The sequence below is a fragment of the Trichosurus vulpecula genome, chromosome 4, assembly GCF_011100635.1.
Source record: "Trichosurus vulpecula isolate mTriVul1 chromosome 4, mTriVul1.pri, whole genome shotgun sequence".
Classification (NCBI taxonomy): domain Eukaryota; kingdom Metazoa; phylum Chordata; class Mammalia; order Diprotodontia; family Phalangeridae; genus Trichosurus; species Trichosurus vulpecula.
In genome coordinates this window covers 167337072-167363260 of record NC_050576.1, presented here as the reverse complement: position 1 = coordinate 167363260, position 26189 = coordinate 167337072, and the positions used below count along the sequence as shown (strand labels likewise).

Below are 26189 nucleotides of genomic sequence, written 5' to 3'. Positions count from 1 at the left end.
AAAAAGTCAGTTTAGTGACAAAATTTGATATAGCTAGTATAATGAATTTGAAATTAACTATGCAAAAGATCTTCATAGGCATGATGACCAAGGATCTAACAATACCACTTTCTATGTTTCCTGATTCCATGTAATATTTGGGATATCCTCTGCTAGAGAAAGCTAAAATTCATAAAAGAAGTCCTAACTAGATCCCCCTTACTAGATAATAAATCTAGTTGTAAGTTCCAGGTATATTTTCATTAATAGAATTTATCTTTTATAAGCAAAGATTAGCCAAAAATCAAAGGGTACTTTATTTAGCATAAGAAAAGGCAACTTCGTTACTTCTAGTTTTCATTACTGTAAATATAAACAAGTAAAGAAGGTGAAAGGTTAAAAAGTTTACTTCAAATTTTAAAAATTATTACAGATCTGAAGGTTTTTTTCCCACTGCGTAAATTATTTATTTTTCATGACCTGAATATGGGAAATAATTTAATCAAATTAAGTGAGTGCTTAATATAATCTACCAATTATTTAAGGCATTTCAGTTGAAGGTTCTCAGAGAAGGGAAACTGAACAGCTGGGCAGGGAAAGCTGGCCAAAAGTTTAATAGCAACTACCTGGTAGCCTTGAATTTAAATAGGAGTTGTAAAGTTAATAATTAGAGAAGAAATATTAAGTACTTTCTGCTTTTGTTTTGATAACAGCCTAAAGTTGACAACTGAACAATAATAGTTCCATTTAAAAATCAAACTTTTTTTCTCCTCAAAACCAGAAATGGTGTTTTAAAAAGAGTGAATTTTTCCTGCATACCTACATAACACCTTGATGGAAAATAAGATCTGGGGTCTTATGGAACATTTTCTAAAAAGAATATACTTTGAAACCATACAGTCAGACAGAATAAAAGGAAACAAGATTAGGTAAAAATGATAGCTTCTGGGAAAAATGTATTAAAACTGTACCAATGAGAAAAAAAGACAAAAAAACAAACTCTTTAAGAGATAAAAGCAGAATTAAAGATGCATGTATATGAATGGGCTCTAACACTGCACACAAATTTATAAGAGGATTAGGATTTATTATGACATTAAACAACATAAGCTAAATAAAACTACTCAAGCTTTCAAAGAACTCTTGGTTACAATACACCAGATCCTCAAAGAGGCCTAAGCACTGATGGAAATCTTGACAAATATTCCAGAAATGCACTATCAACAAAAGCAGCTAGCAGTCATCAAAGTAGGAGTTTCCCATAGTGCTTGAAGCCTAGGAGATAAAAAGGATTTAAGTCTTGTGACTTGTGACAAGATACTTCCCTCTCAGACTGTCTCTAGACAAATGTCTCATCACTGGTACATGGATAAACCCCCAAACCAAATGACACACCTGCCCCTTTTCAATTATAGTGACATATCAAAATGACTTGCTAACGACATAGTTAAACAATCTCCTCAAAGCTAACAGGTTTAGCACTTTCAGAGTAGCTGGTATTACTGATATAAAGTCATTCCCCAAGCACTTAAACCCTCCAGTTTGCCTACAAAGAGTTTCTTCTTTACAGGCTGTTCAGAATGAATTAGAGAGCCTCAGTACAAAGAAACCCTGAGAGGGGCAGGATAGCAAGAGAAAGGGCAGGGAGGAGAGGATGGGGCCCTGGGGGGGTAAAAAACTCTGAAAAGCAGAAATAAGAAAGGAAGATTATAGAACATTTCATACCACACAACCGGATACATTTTCCACATGTCAGAATCAAATTTAAAGCACGACTCTCTATTACGAAACCAGTCAGTGCCATTAAAAGTAATTTAGGCTCTATTCGTACTACGAACAGATCCATGCTACCTACACAATCATTTTTCTAGAACAGTTACAGTAAAGCAGAGCTTTACTGTACATCAGGGTCCACTGATGACAAGAAGTTTCCTTTTTTGATTTTTAGAATCTCTCTGCTGAAGCAGAAAGCCTGAGGCAAGCTCTTTGCTGGTCTGTAGCAGGGCACCTAGAAACACAGTGTTAACATAATTGGTATCCGGCAGACCCCCATCTCACTCTGTTTACTTAGAAAACTGCCAACAGACAGGATTCTGCTCCAACACCTAGAAAGCCCATCAGTACTAATAAATGAGCAGACAGTTTGCTGCCAACAAATGAGACTAGCTGTCAAGAAAGAATACAGAGAGCTTATCATGGGGCCAAGTAGAACAGAATAGGACAAAAAGCAGTCTTACAAATCAAGATGAAGAGGAGAAGGAAATGGATGATAATGATGAAGTATCTAATAGTTACTTCTCTTTTGTGATCACAAGAGAGACCAAAAGTGGAAAGCAGAAAACAAAAAATTAAAATAAAAGTAACCAAATACGAGCAGCATCACACTTTTCAAAGTATTCTAATGAAGAAAAAAATTTATTTAGCTCATTTAAAAAAAAAAAAAGAAGACACATTTGCTGGCCTACCACAATTTCTAGATGTTTCAAACACCACTCCCAAATGATAACAATGACTGAAAATAATGAGATCACCATCAGCAGACCCTCTCCCCTAGACCCATTTCCAAAAGAAAGGAATGGAATAGGATATCTCCCTTTCTGATTAGATCCAAATACCAAATTTTCATTAGGATTAAACTTGAGTGCTAGAAGACATCATAGAAGAAGATATCTTGTCAACTTCACTAATTTACAGATGAGACAACTGGAGGCCAAACAAGTTGTGACTGACATTTGTTTACATCTGTAACTGTTTCAATCATTCCTCTTCAAGATACACTCTGGTCTCTCCAGGTCAAACTTAAAATTTGGTTCCACCAAATTGAACATAATTCTTGTGTTGTGGCCTGACCTGTGAAGATTTGTTACAATGAGACTATTACTTCCTGTGATTGAGAAGTAAGGGCATTCAAGCTCAGGCATTCCAGCTAAACCCTTTCCACTCTGCTTCCCACTTCAGAAAGAATGAAGCACATCCCAACTGTGAAAGACTCTACAAAGTACAGGCATAGAGGAATTTTTTTTAAAATGTCATAAACCATACATATCTTAAATTAAAAGCAACCATCACTTATTATAGGGAAATATTCAAAGGTTTTCCAATAAATTCAGGAGTAAAACAAAGATGTCCACCCTTCCTATGATTATCTTATACAGTTCAAGAAATGCTAGCAATAGCAGCAAGGCAAGGGAAAGAAATTAAAGATAGACAAACAGATGGCAAACTATACTTATTTGTTAACATAAGCTACTCAGAAAATCCCAGAGAATCTCAAATAAAAAACTAATTGAGAAAATCAATAGCTTCAGCAATCTTGTGGGCTACAAAATAAATCCACAAAACTGTAGCACTTCAGAATATTAATAAATCTAAGAGATGATAACAGAAATAATCCCATTCAAAATAACTATAAAATGCATAAAATACTTGGTGGTCAATTTAACAAAGCATACTCAATATTTCTAAAGATTCAATCACAAAATGCTGTAAAGAAATAAAGAACTTGAATAGCTATAAGAATATGCAGGGCACGTGCCTATATAATAAAAATGACAATATTAACAAAATTAATTTACAGTTTAAATGTTACATACCAAGTAAACTACCAGAAGGTTATTTTAGAAAACATTATAACATAATAACAAAAATCATTTAGAGGAATCAAAGATCTAAAATATGAAAGGAAATATTTTTAAAGGTAGGAATTAAAAGGGAATAGCACTTCCAGACCACAGACAACATTACAAAGCTGCAATCATCAAAAACATTTGGTATTAGTGAAAAATTGAAAAGTCTAGACAAGAGAGAATCAGAAGTAATGGAACTCTGAAACCAAATGTTCTATAAACACACACAAACAAAAAGTTACTTAAGAAAGAATCTCCTGGTAGGATAATTGAAAAGCAGTGTATCAAAAATTAAGCTTACACCAACATCTTACAGCATAATGAATCCAAAATTGATGCACAACTTGAATATTAAAGAGCAAACAATTTTTAAAACATTAGACAAGAAGCAAAATCCTTTGCCTTTCACAGCTTTAGGCAGAAAACACATTCTTATCCCAGGGGCTAGAGGTATCTACATAAAATAAAATATATAATTATGATTACATGAAATTGAAAAGTTTTGGGGGGCAGAGGCAAGATGGCGGCGGGAAAGCAGGGACTTGCCTAGAGCTCTCCCCCAGGACCTTTCAAATACCGATAAAAAATGGCTCTGAAAAAATTCTAGAACCGCAGAATCCACGAAATAGCAGAGGGAAGCAGGGATCCAGCCCAGGACAGCCTGGATGGTTGCTGGGTAGGGTCTATCACATGAAGCTGGTAGCAGAGGGGAACAGAGACCAGCTTGGGCTGCACCTGGGACAACCTGACTAGGAACCAGGCGGGACAGGCCCTAGCGCCCTGAATCAGTGAGCTGCGGCAGTTACCAGACTTCTCAACCCACAAACACCAAAGACAATAGAGAAGGTTAGTGGGAAAAACTGCAGGGGACAGAGTGAAAGGAGTTCAGGGTTTGGCCACCACCCTGGGGGCAGTGGAGGAGGTGCAGCTACAGAACTACAGCTGCAGTTGTTTCCTGCCACAGGCCCACCTGGTGGGAGGAATTAAGTGGCTGATGCTAGCTGGAGTGCAGAACCTGCTTAGATCTGTGTCTGGTCCAGGTTGGTGGTTCTTGGGGGAGAAGGAGTGCTGGTGTGGCAGAGCTGGCTGTGCAGAAATAGCTCTGAAAACAACAGCACAGCCCCTCAAGCTTGGGACAAAGTACTCTGTACTCTACAAGCAGTCATACACCAACGAAAAACTCAAGGGTCAAGTAGCTGGTTGGGAACATGGCCAGGTAGTGAAAACGGACTCACATTCAGACTCAGACTTTGGAATTTTTCTTTGGTGACAAAGAAGACCAAAACATACAGCCAGATGAAGTCAACAAAGTCAAAGAGCCTACATCAAAAGCCTCCAAGAAAAACATGAATTGGTTTCAGGCCATGGAAGAGCTCAAAAAGATTTGGAAAAGCAAGTTAGAGAAATAGAGGAAAAATTGGGAAGAGAAATGAGAGTGATGAAAGAAACTCACGAAAAACAAGTCAATGACTTGCTAAAGGGGACCCAAAAAAATACTGAAGAAAACAACACCTTAAAAAATAGACTAACTCAAATGGCAAAATAGCACCAAAAAGCCAATGAGGAGAAGAATGCCTTGAAAGGCAGAATTAGCCAAATGGAAAAGGAGGTGCAAAAGACCACTGAAGAAAATACTACCTTAAAAATTAGATTGGAGCAAGTGGAAGCTAGTGACTGATGATGTGTAGAATTCATGAAATCTCAGTATTAGGGTAGCTGAAGGGAAAATATATATATATATATATATATATATATATATATATATATATATATATAGATAGATAGATAGATAGATAGATAGATATACACACACATATATATACACATACACACACAGGGGGCACAGAGTGAGTTGAATATGAAGGGATGATATCTAAAATAATAAAATCAAATTAAGGGATGAGAGGGGAATATATTGAGAGAGGGAGAAAGGGAGAGACAGCACGGGGTAAATTATCTCACATAAAAATGGCAAGAAAAAGCAGTTCTGTAGGAAGGGAAGAGGAGGCAAGTGAGGGAGAATGAGTGAATCTTGCTCTCATCAGAGGGAATAACATACACACTCAATTGGGTATCTTACCCCACAGGAAAGAAGGAAGAAGGAGATAAAAAAGGGGGGATGATAGAAGGGAGGGCAGATAGGGGGAGGAGGTAATCAAAAGCAAACACATTCAAAAAAGGGACAGGGTCAAGGGAGAAAATTGAATAAAGGGGGAATAGGATAGGAAGGAGCAAAATATAGGTGGTCTTTCACAATATGAGTATTGTGGAAGGGTTTTGCATAATGATACATATGTGGCCTGTGTTGAATTGCTTGCCTTCTTACGGAGGGTGGGTGGGGAGGGAAGAGGGGAGAGAATTTGGAAGTTTTAAAAGCAGATGTTCAAAAAAAAAAGTTTCTGCATGCAACTAGGAAATAAGATATACAGGCAAAGGGGCATAGAAATCTATCTTGCTCTACAAGAAAGCAAGGGAAAAAGGGATGGGGGGGTGGGGTGACAGAAGGGTGGGCTAACTGAAGAATGGGGCAATCAGAATATATGCCATCTTGGAGTTGGGGAGGGTAGAAATGGGGAGAAAATTTGTAATTCGAACTCTTGTGAAAATCAATGCTGAAAACTAAGAATATTAAATAAATAATAAAAGTAAAAGAAAAAGAAATATACGCTAGGGGGAGGGGCCAAGTCAAGAACAAATTGGCCCTGGTCATTCAGGCAGCGCTTGATGATGTCAAAAACTCTATAAGAGGGGAGAGGACAGCTTGAAGATCCTCTCTTCCTTTTCCGGTTGGAGCCAGAGACGCCTACAGCCGAAGCTGAGCTGCCAGTAGCAGAGCTGACTGGAGGCCAGTGGGTAATCTTCTTACCATAGAGGGGAAGCATGTATACAATTTTGCCTTATACCATCTCGCTTCTCTGTGGCCTCCTGGTTACCCTTGTGAGGTGGACTTATTGGGCCTGGAAGCTTTTGATGAAAATATCAAAATGGGGACGCTGGTTTGTGGGCTTGTTACTGTGGAGTGTAAATACATGCTTTAGTTCTCCTGCCTTCTGCCTAGAGAATTCCTTATATCCTGTGGTTCCGGACCTTTTAGACACATATGAGAATCTCTTTGAAATCATAAATTCTGCCTTCCTAATATAGATCCTCACAACAACCTTGCAATGTAGGTTCTATTCTTATTCCCATTTTACAGATGAGGAAGGCAAAGGTTAAGTGACTTACCCAAAGTCACACAACTATTGCAGGTCAAAGACTGTACTTGAACTCCAGTTTTCCTGACTCCAAGTCCAAGTCTCTATTCCCTCCAACACCTAGTACATACGCATGTATCAAATTATTTATAGAAACATTTTTTGGAAGTAGAAAAGAACTGGAAAGAAATTCCAATTCCTCTCTAGGCTAAACAAACTGTGGTACAGAACTATAATAGAATATCACTGCATAATAGGGAATGATTAATACAATCACACACACACACACATTTAAACTGATGTTGGGTGAATCAGAACCAGGAAAAAAATAACAATACTACAAAAATGTAAATGGAACAACACCACAATCTAAACAGAATGGTGAGAAATTTTAATTAACAAATTTGACCTTGGAGAAGAGATATAAGAAGGCACTTGATATTAATATATATTTTATTGATATCCACACTAGTAGGAATCAATGTCTCATTTTCCAACTTGTTGTTCTTTTAACAAAAGCTAAATTTTGCTTATTGAACTTCTGGTTGTGCTCCAGATATTGCCTCTTTTTTTTTCTCAGAAAATCTGTAACTGGGACTATTCGTTCCCTCGGCTGAATTTTCCCCCTTCAGTCTGGTTGTGCAAAACATTATAATTCAGGCAATTGTTTTTTGGAGCTCACCATCTAGCATGGAAGCGCATGCCCATTCCCAAATCCATTACTTCCCTTTCCCATAACCAATGGTCTCACAGTGAAGTCCTTACCAAGGAGACTTATCCAAATTAAACTGCTGCACACATACATCCTTCTCAAGGGCACTGATTGTCCCCTCTCTTCCCTCATTAAGAGGTGGTTCCAATTTACTTGTCTTGTGATTCAGCTATGAAACTCTACCATTTCTACATAGTTCTCTTTTTGCCCTTTAGTAGCAAGAAAACACTGGAACCCGGGGCAGAAACTTCTGGATGAGGTACATGACCAACAGAACCCTCAGGGATGTCAGAGTGGTTCTCTCTTCCTTACACTTCAGAAGCACTTTTTTTTTTTACCTTTAGAAAGAGAATGAGGATACAAGGCTGGGCCTATAGTCATGACTCCTGTGGGTACTAAATCTCTCTTGTTCTCCTTTTTCTTTTTACCTAGGGTCTCTTTGAAGTTAGAGAGGCCCTTGTACAGAGACTCTAAGGGTTGGAACACACATCAGATCCAGCTATTGGGGAAGAAGGAGGAGGAAAGAAAGGGAAGGGCACCTTTCAGAATCTGGACACAAGCAATTGCCACCATCTCCACTACAGCCTCAGTTGGGCTTCTAATGACTTCTGGGACAGAACAATTGAAAAACATTTTTCATATACAATAACTCAAGACAATCCTATGAGCTACAAAGAAAGGTTATTATTATCATCATTTTAAAGATAATAAAACTGAAGATCAGAGAGATGAAGTGGCTTGTTTAAAGTCACATAGGCAATGAGCAACAGAGTGAAGACTTGACTTTGTTTTTATCCATAGCAGCCCCCAAGGCAGGAGTGACTATAAATACAACTTCAGTGTTCTTCATACCAAATGCTGCACCATGATAGAGGCCGTTATTACTGTTGTTGTTGCTTACTGTTGTTGGTGGTATTATTCTTATTCAATTGATACAAAGAATATTATTATTCTTTTCAACTGAGAAAAGAATGTTTTAGTAACTAATTGAGCCAGGAAGAAACTAAGCAAAATATGCCAATAGAATATTATTTTTTAAAGAATTTGGTCTTTTCCCTAACTATTCAATGAAAATGGTAAATGTTGGAGGGAATGGGAAGACAAGCTCATGCAGCATTAGTGGAGCCAGAAGGAAGTACAATTGCTCTGGAAAAAATCACTAAATGTGAATATATTCTTTGACCCAGTGACACCACTGGATAGATTGTACCACCAATGAGATCAAGGGCATTAGAAATTATCACATATTTGCAAAAATAGTTATAGAAGCATACTTGTTGTGGAAAAAATAAAAGCAAGTGATTGGGTGATAATATATGAATGCAATGCAATATTATTGTGCAGTAAGAAATGAGGAATATGATGAATGCAAGGAAATCTGGGAGAATTTGTATAAAATGATAGTGTGAAGAAAGGAAAATAACTTTGAAAGATTTAGGTATTCTAGTCAATGCAATGACCATTAAATATGCATTTGTCCTCCCAATCCCTCCAGAATATTGATAATGAAGCACACCTCCTGCCTTTTAGCTATGAAGCAATATAATGGAAATGCAGAGGAACACATACAATTTCAGACATGGAAGATATGGAAATTGGTTTTGCTTGACTATACTAATTTGTTACAAAGGAAGACTTTTATTTTGAGAGGAAGAGTTGGAGAGAGTGAAGAAAATGAAACAAGGATAAAAGAAAAGTATATCAATAAAATATTATTAAAAATAGAAGAGAGGAGAGGAAGATCCAATGAGTAGACAAATAAGCAGAGAAGTGGTGGTGCCAATGTGTTGAAATTAAAATATAAATTTGAAAATGTTTTTAAATATATATTTTTTAAAAATAAAGCCAAGCTATATGGAGTAATGATCCATGGTTTCATATATGTCTTACTTTTCTTATTTTTATAAATGGAAATGTTCACATTTGTCAATATTACAGCGATATTCATTTTCTGAAGAATGTCTTTCTTAGGACCTAAAAGATGGAGCATCCGGAGTTTTTAGAGTAGTATCTGGATATTCTGAAGACAACTACAATTGAATTCCATGTATCTCCAGTCCAGCATTCAGGTAAAAGTATTAAAGTGCTTTACTAAGATTAACTCCTAAGTGGCAAGAGTATATACCTTAAATTTGCTTCATATATCACTTAACATTCCATCATCTTAACAAGAATGTTTAATAAATTACACTTAATAATAAAAGAAAAGCCAAAGCTAAAATTATTTGGAGCATATTACTTCTTCAATATGAGAGAGTAAAGTATAATTTTCTTTAATCAAAAAATTATGAAGCTGTTGCTCAAGGACTGTTTTAATAATCACTGTATTCTCTTGGATATGGGTCTTTTTTTTAAACAATAACTGATAAGACATTTAAAAATAATGAAAGTATGACTATGGACATAATAAATTTCCAAATAACAAATGATAGAATAATTTAGACCATAGGGGGGCGGAGCCAAGATGGCGGCAGGTAAGCAGGGACTAGAATGAACTCTGTACCGAGTCCCTCCAAAAACCTATAAAAAATGGCTCTGAACCAATTCTAGAACAGCAGAACCCACAGAACAGGAGAGGGAAGCAGGGCTGCAGACCAGGACAGCCTGGATGGTCTTTGGGTGAGGTCTATTCCACACAGAGCTGGGAGCTGGGAACGGAGTGGAGCAGAGCCCAGCCTGAGCAGCATGGAACAACCAAACTTGGAGTCGGGCGGATGGGGCCCCTAGCGCCCTGAATATGTGAGCTGCGGCAGTTACCAGACCCCTCGACCCACAAACACCAAAGACTGTGGAGAAGGTTAGTGGGAAAAGCTGCGGGAGTGGAAGGAGTTCGCTGTTCGGCTTCCAGCCCCGGGGGCAGCAGAGGTGGGGCAGCTACAGTTGCTGCTGCTTCTGGCCCCAGGCCGACCTGGTGGGAGGAATTAAGTTGCGGATCAGAGCAGGAGTGCACAGCCTGCTGAAGATCTATGCCCTGCCCGGGCTGGGGGTTCTTGGGGAAGGAGTAGTGCGGGTGAGACAGAGTTGGCACCTCAACCCCAAACGTGGAACATAGAACTCCTTAGTCTACAAGCAGTCATACCCCACTGAAAAACTCAAGGGTCAAGTTAGTTGGTTGGGAATATGGCCAGGCAGCGAAAGCACACCCAGATTCAGTCTCAGACTTTGGATTCTTTCTTTGGTGACAAAGAAGACCAAAACATACAGCCTAAAGAAGACAACAAAGTCATAGAGCCTACAACAAAAGCCTCCAAGAAAAACATGAACTGGCCCCAGGCCATAGAAGAACTCAAAAATTGAAAAATTGGGAAGAGAAATGAGAAGGATGCGAGAAAACCATGAAAAACAAATCAATGACTTGCTAAAGGAGACCCAAAAAAAATACTGAAAAATACACTGAAGAAAACAACACCTTAATAAACAGACTAACTCAAATGGCAAAAGAGCTCCAAAAAGCCAATGAGGAGAAGAATGCCTTGAAAGGCAGAATTAGCCAAATGGAAAAGGAGGTCCAAAAGACCACTGAAGAAAACACTACTTTAAAAATTAGATTGGAGCAAGTGGAAGCTAGTGACTTTATGAGAAATCAGGATATTATAAAACAAAACCAAAGGAATGAAAACATGGAAGACAATGTGAAATATCTCCTTGGAAAAACCACTGACCTGGAAAATAGATCCAGGAGAGATCATTTAAAAATTATTGGACTACCTGAAAGCCATGATCAAAAAAAGAGCCTAGATGCCATCTTTCGAGAAATTATCAAGGAGAACTGCCCTGATATTCTAGAGCCACAGGGCAAAATGGAAATTGAAAGAATCCATCGATTGCCTCCTCAAATAGATCCCAAAAAGAAATCTCCTAGGAATATTGTCGCCAAATTCCAGAACTCCCAGATCAAGGAGAAAATACTGCAAGCAGCCAGAAAGAAACAATTTGAGTATTGTGGAAACCCAATCAGAATAACCCAGGATCTGGCAGCTTCTACATTAAGAGATCGAAGGGCTTGGTAAATGAGTTTAGTAAATGAGTTTAGCCAGGGATAAGAAGTCTGTGACCTCCAGGCCACATGTGGCCTTAAAACTGCTGGTTCCCCACCCCTGGTTTAGGCATCTAGATAATACTGGAAAACAAAGGAGAATAATCCAATGCTTAATGAGACAGAGAACCCTGTGCAATGTGAGGAAAGCATGAAATGACAACATGCTATTCCCGAGTGGTTCAAAAGAGAAACGATAATCATGAGGGCAGAATTTATGGCCTGCACAGCAAAAATAATGGCCAGAATAACTAAAATGGAATCTGGGATGGCAAGTCTCATTGAAGAAACAAAAGAGAACAATAAATTGGTCATGCGAATATAAAGAAGTGAAGGACAATCTAGAAGAAGATAAGGGAAAAAATAACATTAAAAGAAAATACAATCACTATACAAGAAAAACATTTTGATCTTGAAGATAAATAAAAAGTCATAGGTCTAACAAAGAACATGAAAGGACAAAAAAACATGAACTCTATAATAAAGTAATAGCAGACAAGTGCGTAGAACTTATGAACCCAGAAAATGAAATGCCAATTGAAGGACACAGATTACCTTGAGAAAAAAAATACTAAGCCTGCGATGCAAACTCCAAGACAGATTTTGATTAAATTTAACAATTCAAATCAGAAACAAGTTCTACAAGAGATGAGGAGATAGTCTGAAAATATGAAGGAAAGGAAATTCAAATACCACAAAACTACTCTGTAACCACCAGAAAAAACAGAAGGGAATGGAATAATGTGTTCTGAAGAGCAATGGAGCTCAGAATGTAGCCCAGGGGCTGCAGTACCAGAATTAGCACTCTTAAGGGCAACTGGATATTTTGAGACAAATGAGGAAAAAAGCTAAAAAGGTGAAGGTATAAATCATTACTGGGCTGTACGATCAGGGATATGGTCAAGAAAGGACCCTACCATATAGCAGTGTTGTCTCTATCATCTACAATAATTGGCATTATGCTGGGAGGAAGGCACAGTGGAAAAGGGGAATCCACAGGGCAAGCTCCACAAGACAGAGACAGAAACTGCCAAGAGTAGACAGACTAAAATGTATACCTTGGAATTTTTGACTGCATGAGGAAGAGAGAACAGAGAGAGGCCAGATAATTATAGGGGTTTTTATAAATCAGAGAATGAGGATCCAGAGTAAAGAGAAAGAAAAGATAGATAACAGAGAGAGAGAAAAATCGTTTTTTGAAAAGGACACAAAAATTGAAATTTAAAAAAACTAATGAAGAAATTAGTTGTAGGGGAAGAGAGGAAAGGGAAATCTACTTAACTAAGAGGGAAAAGGTATGTGTGGGGAGGCCAGTTATATAACCAAATAAAAGCAGGACAGGAAAAATACTTTACTAATAAGTAAAGTCCCAAATGGAAAGGAGTAACAAATGAGAGAAGAGGATCTAGATTGAGGGCAAGAGAGTCAGTAGGAATAGGGCCACTTCAAAAAAAAGATTAAGGTAAAATAACTGAAAGAATGTAGTGCTGTGTTTAAGCAGAAATGAGGGGACAATCATACTTGAAACCAGAGTTGCAACCATGCTAATCTGAAAAAGCAAAAACAAAATTCAAAAAATAAAAGAGATAAACAAGAAAACTACATTATGCTGAAATGAATCATAGAACACAAGCCAATATCAGTAATAAACTGATACATTCTAAATGCTTTAGCATACAAATTCATAAAGGAAACATTATCTGAGCTACAAGAAGATACAGACAGTAACAAAATAGTAACAGGAGAGTTCAGTATCTCCTAAATTTTGGATAAGTTTACCAGAAAGATAAACAAAAGGGAATATATGGAACTGAACAAATTGCTAAAGAAACTCATTAAAAGGCTTATTGAGTCTTCTATATGGAATTGCAAAAGCGTGTGTGCATGGTATATGTGTGTGTGCATTTGTTTCTCAGAACCAAAGGGAACATTTATCAATCTTGGCAATGTACCAGGGCACAAATTTATTGGAAACATAAGTTTAAAAAAAGTAGAAATATTGAAATATATTCTTTATAAGTCATAACATAATAACAATAGTCATTGATTAAGGGAGCACCAAGAAAAGATACATACCCAAATGTAGACAATAATGAAATTCTAATCATTACATCAAAGAAGAAGTCATAGAAAAAATAACTATGTAAAAGAAATGGTATGATGAAACAATATGACAAAATTTTTGAGACATAAGCTAAGCAGTCCTCAGGGGAAAAATCACATCCTTACATATACACATTAATAAAATTTTTAAAAAGAGAATTAATAAACAAATATGCATTTTTAAAATTAGAAAACAAATAAATCTAAAATAAGTACTAAAGAATAGATAGTAAAATTAAAATTAAAAGGGAAAAAAAGAAAAAGCAAAGGCATTATACATAAAACTAAAAGATGATTTGTTGAAAAGAATAATAAAATTGATTTTAAAAAATAATCCCAGTAAGATTATGGGTGAGTTAAAGATGCCCAATACTACCACTATCATTCAATATTGTACTAGAAACATTGGCTATAGCAATAAGAGAAGAAAAAGAAATCGAAGGAATTAAAAAACAGGCAATGAGGAAACAAAACTATTGCTCTTTGCAAAGAATATGATAATGTACTTGAAGAATCCCAGAGAATCAACTCAAAAACCAGTTGAAATAATTAGCAACATTAGCCAAGTCATAGGATGTAAAATAAACCCACATAAATCATCAGCATTTCTATATATTACCAACAAAGTCCAGAAGCAATAGGGAAATTCCATTTAAAGTAACTGTAGATAATATACGATATTTGGGGGCCTACCTGCCATGACAAACCCAGGAACTAATTACAATTACAAAAAAAAATCTTCACACACATAAAATCAGATCTAAAGAATTGGAAAAATATCAATTGCTCATGGGTAGGCTGAACCAATGTAATAAAAATGACAATTCTACCTAAATTAATATATTTATTCAGTGCCATACCAGTCAAATTACCAAAAAATTATTTTATAAAGTTAAAAAAAGTAATAACAAAATTCAACAAAAAGTCAAGAATATGAAGTTAATTAAGGAAAAAAAAATGTGAAGGATGTGGTCTTTCTTATTAGATCTCTGTATTACAAAGTGAAAATCATCAAAACAATCAAAACCTGATACTGGCTAAGAAATAGAATAGTGGTTCTGGGGAATATATTGGGTATATTTTTGGGAAAAGAACTCACTATCTGACAAAAACTTCTGGGAAAATTGGAAAGCAGTTTGGCAGAAACTAGGTATAGACCAATAATTCACACTATATACCAAGATAAGGTCAAAATGGGTACTTGAGTTAGACATAAAGGGTGACACAATAAATAAATGAGGGGAGCCTGCAATAGTTTACCTGTCAGATATATGTGTAAGGGAAGAATTTATTATGAAACAAGAAATAGAGAACATTACAAAAATATAAAATGGATAATTTTGATTACATTAAGTTTAAAAGCAGAAATTGTGGTTCGTCCTTCATTTTTGAGCCACTAAGAATTCATTATGAAACAAGAAATAGAGAACATTAAAAAAATATAAAATTGATAATTTTGATTACATTAAGTTTAAAAGTAGAAATTGTTGTTCATCCATCATTTTTGAGTCACTATACCAGGCACCATATTAAAGAGTGATTATATAAAGACTAAAATAATAATAATGGCTAGCAATTATAAAGCACTTTAAAGTTTACAAAGTACTTTAAATGTTATCTCATTTGATCCCCAGAGAACCCTGGAGGTAGGTGTTAATATTATCCTCATTTTATATTGGAGGAAACTGAGGCTCAGAGAGGTTAAATGACTTGTTTAGGATCACAGATCTGGTAAGTTTCTACGATCTTTGATTTGAACTTTTGAACAAATTTGAACAAAAAGATTTGAACTAAGGTCTTCCTAATTCAAAGTCTCATCCTCTATTCACTACACCCCCAAGCTATCCTATATATTCAACCCATGCATTCAAGAAAATTATATTCATTTAAGGAAAACAAAATATACATAGAGATTATATGCAAAGTAAATATAAGGTAAATTTGGCAAGGGGAGGCACTAGTATGAGACTGTATTTGAGCTGAGCTTTGAAGGAAGTTATAAATTCTTTTTAAATTAATTTTTTTCAATAAACAAAACACTATTTTCTCTCTTTTCTACCTCCTTCTTTCTTTTCAAATTCAAAAACAAAGAAAAATTAAACAAATCCTGCATTGGACATGTCCAATGCATTTTTTTTCATCATAAGACTCCTGGAATTGCAGTTAGTCATTGCATTGAACACAATTCTTAATCTTTTCAAATTTATTTATCTTTATTATGTTGTTATTGCATAAACTATCTCCTAGTTCTGCTTATGTTCTCTCTGCATCAGTTCATACAAGTCTTCCCAAATTTCTCTGCACTCATACCTTTAACCATTTCTTAGAGCAAAATAGTATTCAATTACATTGTTAACATATTAAGGAAGCTTGGAAAGGCTCATGTAAACTGATGAAAAGGAAAGTAAATTATAACGAAAAAACAACAAGACAGCAACAACAAAAAGAATCTAAATGATATAAAATTATATTAATCAAGCCTGACCTTAAAGGAGAGAAGAAAATATATATCTCTCTCCCTTCTTTACAAAGGAAAAGAAGTATAGATGTACACTGCAGATATTATAAGATTCATTTGACATATTAGCTTTTTTTGTCACATCTTTTTCATTCTTTGTAACAAAGAACAATTCTCTAGGATCAGAATGTAAAAAGGATATATTTGGAAATAAAGGCAAAAAATATTAATAATTATGTATTATATGTCACAGATTTGGGATGTAAATATGATGTGTGTATCAAAGACTGAAAGGTAACAAATTACTGGAAATAATCATGGATTGCATGTAAAAAAAAAAAAACTGGCAACTAAGAAGACCCAGGCAACTAATGACCAAAATGTTCACTTTTCATCTTTATGAGAGAGGAAGTTGATATATGCCTGATGAAAAAAGAATATGGAAATTGGAAGGCTTTCACAGATAATCTTCTATAGCAGAACACATCTTCATGGTCATACAATACACGGAGAATAAAAGATACTATTGTGCCTACTGGAGTGTAACCAGGGACAAGTCAATTTGACATTGCTTACCAGGCAATGAACAAGACACAGAGCCATTCATATCCAACTGATATGGATGTTATTCTGTAGAAAATACAAATACTTCATTAGACTATACCACAACCTAGAGGAAATATTATTTAAGATCATACAAGTCCTTTAGCTGCACATCCAAACTCAACAAGTAAGCTTCTGTTAACTAATTTGGTTTCCCAGGTACAAAGAAAAAGAGAACCCTACGTAGTGGACATAAATATCATCATTATGAATTGCTACATTAGCTTTATAGTAGCAATCAGTCTCAAGTGAGCTTAGGCAGTGCAATCTAATTAATCCTGAACATTCTAGGATAAACTGAATACTAAAGTTTCAGTCTTATAGGGCAGAGAAAAAATTGTGCTTCTATCAAGATAGCGTCCAAAGCCTCAAAAAGTCAGTGCAGTCCTCTGCCACATTACTTTTATTTTCCTTTTATTGTTTTTTTAAAAATATTTGCAAGGTCAGGTATGGGTTTACAATGCATTTCTATGTGTTGTTTCAATGTGTAGTATATACACAATGTATGTGTTAGTCTGCCTTAGAATACAAGTCCCTAGAGAATAGGAACCATATGGTGAGTACAGATGCATGGTGAAATTCTAGAAAAATTCAAAGCAAAAACTTTAAGAATGCCCTCAAAAAAATCAAATGTTGAAGCATGAAGGGATAAAGATTTAGGTTTGTTTAATGACAGTAAAAATAAATGCAAAAGAAGGGACAGATGTAAGAGAAATGGTGAAGTAAGACTTCAAAGGAATTGGTGATGTCCTGGATTTATGCAGATGACCACTGCTACTACCAGCAACATACCTTCAAGTGACTTATAGCAGTGGGTCAGCAGCAAACCTTCTGGTAATTATTTCTTTGCCTATGAAAGTAAAAATAATAGTGTCCAGATTGTCTGCTGAAACTGTATGTCTTTAGGCCCATTACGGAATTACTTGTACTACTTCAAAACAACAGCTCCTTCGTTTCTATTGTGTTTTATGGAGACTTCTCCTGAATTTTGTAAAAGGAAAAATAAGCAGTTGCTCACACAACCTGAAGGAATATTCTATGTCTATGCATATAATAGCTAATTTTTCATCTGCCAGTGGGTAAAATGAGTGATTTCAAGGTAATATGAGTACCAGGAACAATCAAATGTTCATTTTAAATTCTCCTCCATCCAGCCTTCTTTAAAGAAGTGAAAACAGGAATGGTCAGAAGGATACTAGAAAAAAATGAAATGTCAACAAAATCCATATCCCAAATCAGTCACTGTTTCCCATTAAGAGAGTGTTATTATATGTGAACCTGCTATTAGGAGGTTATGATGCTTAGAAGTTATGATGCTTAACTGCTTGAATGATAAATAAACTATGAGATGCTCCATTAATTGTTATACTTGCTTAATGCGGACATTTACTGCTGTTCTTTAGATGGGGAGAGGGGGGTTGCAGAGGAGAGAAGAGAAGCAGGCATCATCCCTCCTGACAAGGACCCTGGAGATAGGTATACTATGAACACATGGAAATACTGAAATGTGAAAGAACAATTCAAACAAAATGTTTTGAAAAAAATCAACCAGCAAGTATGTATTAAGTATCTACTATGTATCAGGCCCTAGAGAAAAAACATAAAGAAACAATTCCTATTCACAAAAAGTATACATTCTAATGAGGCAGACAACAAGTACATGTGTGAACATGTATAGAACCTAAACAAAATATGAATACACTACAAATATATATACGGTGGAAAAAACAAGGGTAGTTTGGGAGGGAGGACACTAGTAGCTAGGTGGATCAGGTCAGGATTCATACAGAAAAGGTATCTGAAGAGCATTATAATGGAAGAGAAGGCTTCTATTAGGTAGAGTTAAGTAGGGAGTACATTCCAGACATGTGGGATGGTCAATGCAAAGGCAGAAAGACAGGAAATGAAGTGTCATGTATAAGGGCAGACTAAAGGCCAGTTGTGCTAGCACAGAGTGTGAAAAAAGGGAGTAATGCCCAATGAGGTTAGAAATACATGTTGGGGAAAAAGTTGGGTACAGCTTTAAAAGGTAAACAGAGGAAGCTATATTTCATCCTGGAGACAATGTGCATCAGGGGAGGAAGTATCCACAATGATGAAACCCTTACCATTGCCCATTAGCTGAATTCTCTCTTGCTCAAATCCATCCTTTACATCACTTCTAAAGTGATATTCCTAAAGCCCAGGTTTGAATATGCCATTTGCCTCCCCCCCCCCAAAAAAAAATTCTAATGATTTCCTATTGCCTCCAGGATCAAATATAAACTCTTCTGTTTGACTTTCTAAGTCCTTTAAAACCCACTCCAACTTACCTTCCCACCCTTAAATGCTCCTCCATTTCACACAATCTTCTGTCTACCTAAACTGGCTTTTGTGCTATGCTTCACAGAAGACACTATTCCATAGATAGCCTGTATTCCATGCCAGCAATGTACTCACTTCTCACTGCCACTTCTGATAGTATTTACCATCCTTCAAAGCTGAGTTCAAAGGCCACCTCCTTTATGAGGACTTTTTGACATTCACCCCAAGTTTTAGCGTCTTCCCCCCCGCCAAATGACATTGAATTGACTTTGTACTTACTTCTTTGGATACATATTGTCTCCAACTATGAAGACGAACTTCTTTAGGGCATTTTTGTCTTTGTATCTCCTACAATTAGGCTGTGCTTAATAAATGTTGATTGATGACCAAGTGATCCAGTGGTTGATAACATACCTTATGTAATACATCTTAAGGATCATATTTCCAAGAGGCTGAATTTCTCCCTATCTTCTTTGAGAAATGAAAATTGAAGACCCTGAAGTTGCCTGCCACATTATTCTTTCACTCTGAAGGCAGGTTTGCAGTGGCATGGGATAATAATTGGAGAAGCAAAAGGGACCTTAGAAGTCATCTAGTTCACCCCTTTAATTTTACAGATACGGAAATTCAGATAAGTTCTATGACTTGCTCACAAGATCACCCACCTAACAAGAAATGAAGCTGGGATTCAAAATGAAAAGATCAACAGATCATAATACCTAGTTAATACATTTCACTCACATTTCACTGCTTTTACAGGGCCTCAGCATACAGGTCTGGACGACTATGTGTTTTTTTCTAATACATTTTAAAAAAAAACAAAGATCTGATGAATTCATCAAAGATTTCTGTTCTACTTCACAAGGAAAGGAAGCCAAACTTCACCAAAATGATTAACTATAATAATAATTAAATAAATACAATGAAATAAATATAAATAAAAATCAAGGATAATTAAATAATTGGTTGTGATTACATGCAATAGAAAATTTAAAGACCTTCATGAGTACACCAATAAGTTTCACAAAGTTCATTTTGAATTCTTATCCAAATACTTCATCTCACCAAAAGGTTTTCCTGTTCCCCTTCCCAAACTTTCATACTTGGTTTGACCCTTTTCTTTTTATCTCCTTTGTTGTTTCTCCTATGACAACATTTCTAAAAGAGAATTAGCCTACTTGAAGGCTCAAGAGCTGCTTCAGGACAATCCATTTCTACAATAAGAACATCAGCTGAGTAGCATGAAATTGACAAAGTCAGAAATTTTATCACATTATCCAATTTTTTCCAGTAGTCATGAAAAGCTCAGCACAGCTTTTGTACATGGAAAAGAATCAGAGGGTAAAGTTTCATGGACATGATCCCTGAAAATCTAAGAGGAATGCCTGGAATTCATAGACTTAATGTCACATCCCTCCCATCTAGTTTGACTCTAATAATGGACAAAATGGTTCTGCAATCACCCTAGTGCTTTTCCATGCTGTTTCTGAAACACAAATGATGTCTCAATTGGCCTGAGTGCACAAAACAAAATTCATCATTTTACTCATAAACCCCAAATTTGTCCCAGAATATTGTGTTTGGTCCATTTGGTACACCTTATTACATAAGTGTTCATGGAGATACCTTGTTTTCTTTGGCAACTAGAAATAACTGACTACTCCAATCTTCTCTCACTACCTCTTCTGTTGCTTAAAGTTAACATTCTACTAACTACTTTATGATTCCAGTAGTCTTCCTATTAGCCACATAAGAGCCCAATGTACATCAAATAACCAAAAATATATTCCAAATCTAACGCTTAGAATTCTATGCCATTCAAATTCTACTTCACAATAACAGGAAAGAAACAATCCAAGTTACATGCTTTTTCATCAGTTAAAAAAAACACACACAAATTACAGTTGGTACTACCGGAATTTGAATTATGGAATATCACCATCTCCAAAAAATTACAAATTTTCATTTTAATAAATGGGGCCTTTCACTAAAGACAATATTTATGCATAAATTGATATGCAAGGCATTACGATGACTTAAAAAGGGAGGAGACTGGTCACAAAGCAAAAGCACAGGATGAGAGATGGCTAACTTGAGGGTTGCACATACACACATGCACACACATATGTGTGTATATGGATAGACAGATAGATAGATCAGATAGATGATATACTGAAAGACTTAAAGGAAGATGCATTCCTCTAAAGGAAGGTATCCACTCCCTTGGACTGATGTAAAAAATGATCCAAAGTTAAGTCTTTATTGATATTTTCTTATATCACCACAGCTATCCATAGGGAATAGCTCCCTTTCCCTCTTCCCCTCTCATAGAGTCATCCCAAATGAGAAATAGTATCTTTTAGAGAATAAAATGAAATCACCACAACTGACTACCACAATGAATAAGAATATATGCAATACATAACACCTGTGGACCTCCCACTTTCATGAAAGGATAGTGGGTGTGTGCAGGGGGAAGCATCTTTTCATATCTCTTCATTCAAGACCTGCTCAATCTTTATAATTTTGATTATATTTTTGGTATGTAGTTGATTTTTCCCATTTACACTGTTGTAGTTACTAGGAATATAGTTTTCTTGGCTCTGCTTACTTTTCTTTTATGAATTTTTATTATCTTGTGTTCAGTCCATCCATCACTTGTTTTCCTTTAATCCATAAACTGAGCAAGTCTTATAAATTAACTTTTGCTTTCCCGGGTACTAATAAAGAGAGAAATGAGACAAAGTGGGCAGGAACAGAAAACAAGAGGCAGATTGGGATGGAGGAATAGTAAGAAACTTCCAAGTTGGAGAAATTTTCCCCAGAAAACCAAGGCAGACTCACTTTATCTTGGTTGAGACTAACTTGGAAACCTTACTGTAGATTCAATACGATCTGAAAAGATTTTAAGCCTCTGTTTATGGAATGCTCTAAATTGAGAGAAGCTAACGAACAAGGAATGCAAGGGAATGTTGGCTAAGGAAAGGGTACTTAATAAATATTACGTGATGATGTTTCTAAAAAGCTAAGCACACTTCCTACTGTGGTGACTAATTCAGGAAACAGTCTGTAGAAATTAATACTGAACTTCATTATTCGTAGCACTTATAAAACAATGCTTATCCGAGAAATCTCAAAGAATTTAAAACATCCCTTACAGATGATCTAAACCAACATTTCCTGCCATGTTCATCTGTTTTCTGAGATTAAAAACAGAGATGTAAAGCCATCGTTCTTCCCTCACGAGTAAGATTTTGGGCAACAATGCTAAAATGTATCAGATAAATTACTACATGAAAACATGATCCAACTCATTAATTTTCAAGGCAAATTTAAAAGAAATTGGAGGTTTCACTCGATACCCTGAAATTTGGCAAAGAGAACAAAAAAGGAAAACAGTTAATGGAAAAGAAGGCATGAGAAGATGTTGTTGTTAAGTGCTTTAGTTATGTCCACCTCTTTTTGATTCCATTTGGGATATTCTTGGCAAAGATACTGGAGTGATTTGCTATTTCTTTCTCCAGCTCATTTTACAGATGAGAAAACTGAGGTAAACAGGGTTAAGTAACTTGCCCAGGGTCACACAGCTAGCAAGTGTCTGAGGCTGGATTTAAGCTCAGGAAGATGAGTCATCCTGACCTCAGGCCTGGCACTCTATCCATTGTGCCACTCAGCCATCCATGAGAAAACAGACATAGATAACTGTTGGTAATCCAAACATTCTGCATAACAACTTGGCATTATGCAATAAAAGTAATTTAAAATGTTTCATACCCTCTGACCCATGGTATAGTAGAAAGAATAATGGATTTGGAGATAGAAGACCTCAGTTCAAATTTTTGCATATTGCTCAATACCCTCACTAACTACTCAGGTGACCCTTAGAAAGTCATTTAATACACGCTTCCACTTCCTCTTTGGAAGAGGAACCAGGTCAAATGACCTAAAAGGTTCACATGGATTCTGAAGCTAGGATCCTATGACTCAAAAATTATATCACAAGGAATGTAGCCCAAGGAGATCAAAAACAGAAACAAAGATACCATATTTACTGAAATATTCTGAGAAGAAATTTTTGTGGTAGTAAGTAGCTGGAATAAAAATGAGTGAACATCAGAGAATGGTTCAAGGGTAGAGACATTTGATGCAATAGTATTGTGAAGCAGGAAATCAGAAATATGATGAATTCAGAGAACAATGAGAAGATTTCTATAAACTGATGTAAGGTAAAACAAGCAGAACCAACAGAATAATGACTACAATAGTGCATATAAAAAAGGCAGTAAAAAGAAGCCAAACTCTTCAGTTGCTGAAGAAAATGAAAAAATATGAATGATTCAAAGAACAAATCACAAGAAAAACGTCAGTTTCACAGTATAGAAACAAATGAAACGAATTTTATATATTTTTTCAGATGGAGTCCTTTTAAGGGATTTTTGCTTAAATGTTTTTCTTTGCTAAAAGTGAAGACAAAATATGTGAGATTGTAATATATAGCAGGTACTTAACAAATGGTTACTAAATGATCTAAGTTGATTTTTTTTTGCATTTTGGGGTGGAAGAACATAGGATCATAAATTTAGAGCTGGACGAATCCTTAGAGGTAATCTGGTCTAGTCTTCTCATCTTACAAAGGAAGAAGTTAATAGATGATATGACACATAACCAAGGCCATACTTGGAAGAAGAGGCAGGATTTTACCCTAAGTCCTCTGATTACAAATCCAGGACTTTTTCTACTGTACCCCAATGTGAAGGCAAAGGTTTCTATAAGTCAAAGGTCTATTTATTTAACCTATTTCAGAAGGTCTGCACAATTCCATCCACCTCTAGTGTAAACTTGGGCACTGGATGCTTCTGCAGTGATTGATTAACCAGCCAAAATCAAAGTAGCTCATGATTTAGGATCATGGATGAAATTAGCTGACAGATCTATGGATAGAGCAAGAGTTCATGATCAAGCAAGAGAGGTTCACAGGAAGTAAAATGGGCAATTTTTATTACATGAAATTAAAAAGGTTTTGTTCAAATAAAATCAATGCAGCTCAAATCAGAAGAGACCCAGGAAATTGGGGGGAAAGTCTTTGCCACAAGTTTCTATGATATAGGTCTCATTTCTAAAATAAATAGGGACTTGAGTGACATTTATAAGAATAAGAGTCATTCCTCAATTGATAAATGGTAAAAGGACAGGAAAATGCAATTTTCAGAGGATGAAATTAAAACTATCAATAGTCTTATGAAAAAATGTTTGAAATCACCAATAATTAAAGAAATGCAAATTAAGACAATTAAAACATGTATATTAATGCACTATTAGTAGAAATGTGAACTTGTCAAGCCATTCTAGATGGAAATCTGGAATAATGGTCCCAAAGCTAAAGGGGTACTATATATACATACCCTTTGATTCGTTGACTTTTATTAGGTCTATACCCCCAAAAAAATCAAAGAAAGAGGAAACGTACTCCTATGTAAAAAAATATTTATAGCAGTTCTTTTAAAGGTAACAAAGAATTGGAACCTGAGGGTATTTCCGTCAATTGGGGAATGGCTGAACAACTTACAGTATATTAATACTGTGGAATATTACTGTGCTGTAAGAAATGATGAAGAGGATGGTTTAAGAAAAACATGGGAATACTTATATGAAGTGATACAAAGTAAAGTGAGAAGAACCAGGGGAACAATTTATACAATAACAAGATATTCTAAGGACAAAACTTTATGACCACTGACAATTCCAGAAAGTTCATGGTGAAACATATTATCTATCTCCAGATACAGAGAGATAGACTTAGAATTCAGATCAAGGAAACTTTTTGTTTGGACATGGCTAATGAAGGAATTGGTTTGCCTCACTATACATATTTATAGTGGTTTTATTTTTCTTGCTTTCTTAATTGGGGAGTAAAGGGAGGTGAGAGGAAGAGAAATTCAAAACTGAAAATAAAATAATTTTTAAAAATTGTAGCTGATTGCAGAACACACTGGCATGGTGCAGAGAATGGGGGTTTGATTATTTTTTTAATTCCAGAAATTATCACTGTTCAGTAGAATTATCCAGGACAAACAGAAAGATTGCTACTACTCTTTGGGTTCAGAAAGTGGGCATTTTTATGTTGATAGATAATTATATGTTTATGGCAAAAACCCCAATTTTATACATCTAAGAGTTACCAGCACAGAAAGTTACATCTTTTGCAAAAGTATAGATCTCTTCCTGGCTTATGAGTAGAGCATGGAGTAGAGAGCATGGAGCATTAACAATGTGAAGTAAGGTCAATTATAACAAAATTTTGTCAGTAAGGACAAGTAAAATTCTGGCAGCCTAAAAGATAAGGCCAGTACTGGCCATCAGTCCACCTGTGTTATCATCAAGCTTATTTGTTTTACAATGAGATAATACTGTTTTCAGGCCTTTTCCCCCTCCCTTGTGTTTATATTTGGAGATCAAAGAGAAAATATAAGCAAGCAACAGCTTAACTTTCATCATGGAGCAAACAGAACTGTTGGTCTTGGAACATCCCGTAGCTTGCCTGAACTCTAAAGTTGACTGGACTAAAAACCATTTTAAATAAGCCAATATTCTGTTTGAAGGTCAGCTTGATGCTCCCTAGAGCTTCCTCCAAATCTTGAAGCTTCTGAGAGTCAGAGAAGACCCAGAAGTTTCCCTTTCTCCTCACTCTTCCCAGGAAACCCCTATACTTTTGTTTTCAATCAACTTTCTTGTAGTCCAATATAAAGAGAAGAAGGTTTCATAAACATTAGTACACTGAACCTGCCATTTAATTACAAATAACCAAGTTGGGGGGAAAAACAATTCAAAAAGTATAGAATAGGAGAAAAAGGATACATCTCCAAAGAGGTTACTGAATCTACTGGCCTCATCAAAATTTGGTAGGCAAAAGAATTAAGACTGAGGAGATAGTTCAGTTATTATCTCATTCTAATCAATTTGTTGTTCCTCAGTGTTCAAGGAAAAATTCCCAATTTAATCTTCAATACTTAGAGTCTGGTTATCAAATAAAAGGTAAATCATTAATCATATCTATGAATACAAGAACATATGACACTGACCTTGCCAAATTTACTGAACTAGGCAATCAAATGGCCATCTTTTGGTCTATGAAAGCTTATTCTGGATTTAAGCCAACTTGACCACCTCTGCTACC

General features: G+C 35.8%; 1 protein-coding gene across 9 annotated transcripts in view; it reads right to left on the bottom strand.

Moving 5' to 3' along the window:
• The window catches only part of BCAS3 (BCAS3 microtubule associated cell migration factor), a 772682-nt gene that overhangs the window by 471096 nt on the left and 275397 nt on the right, over positions 1-26189 (bottom strand). The window lies entirely within an intron of this gene.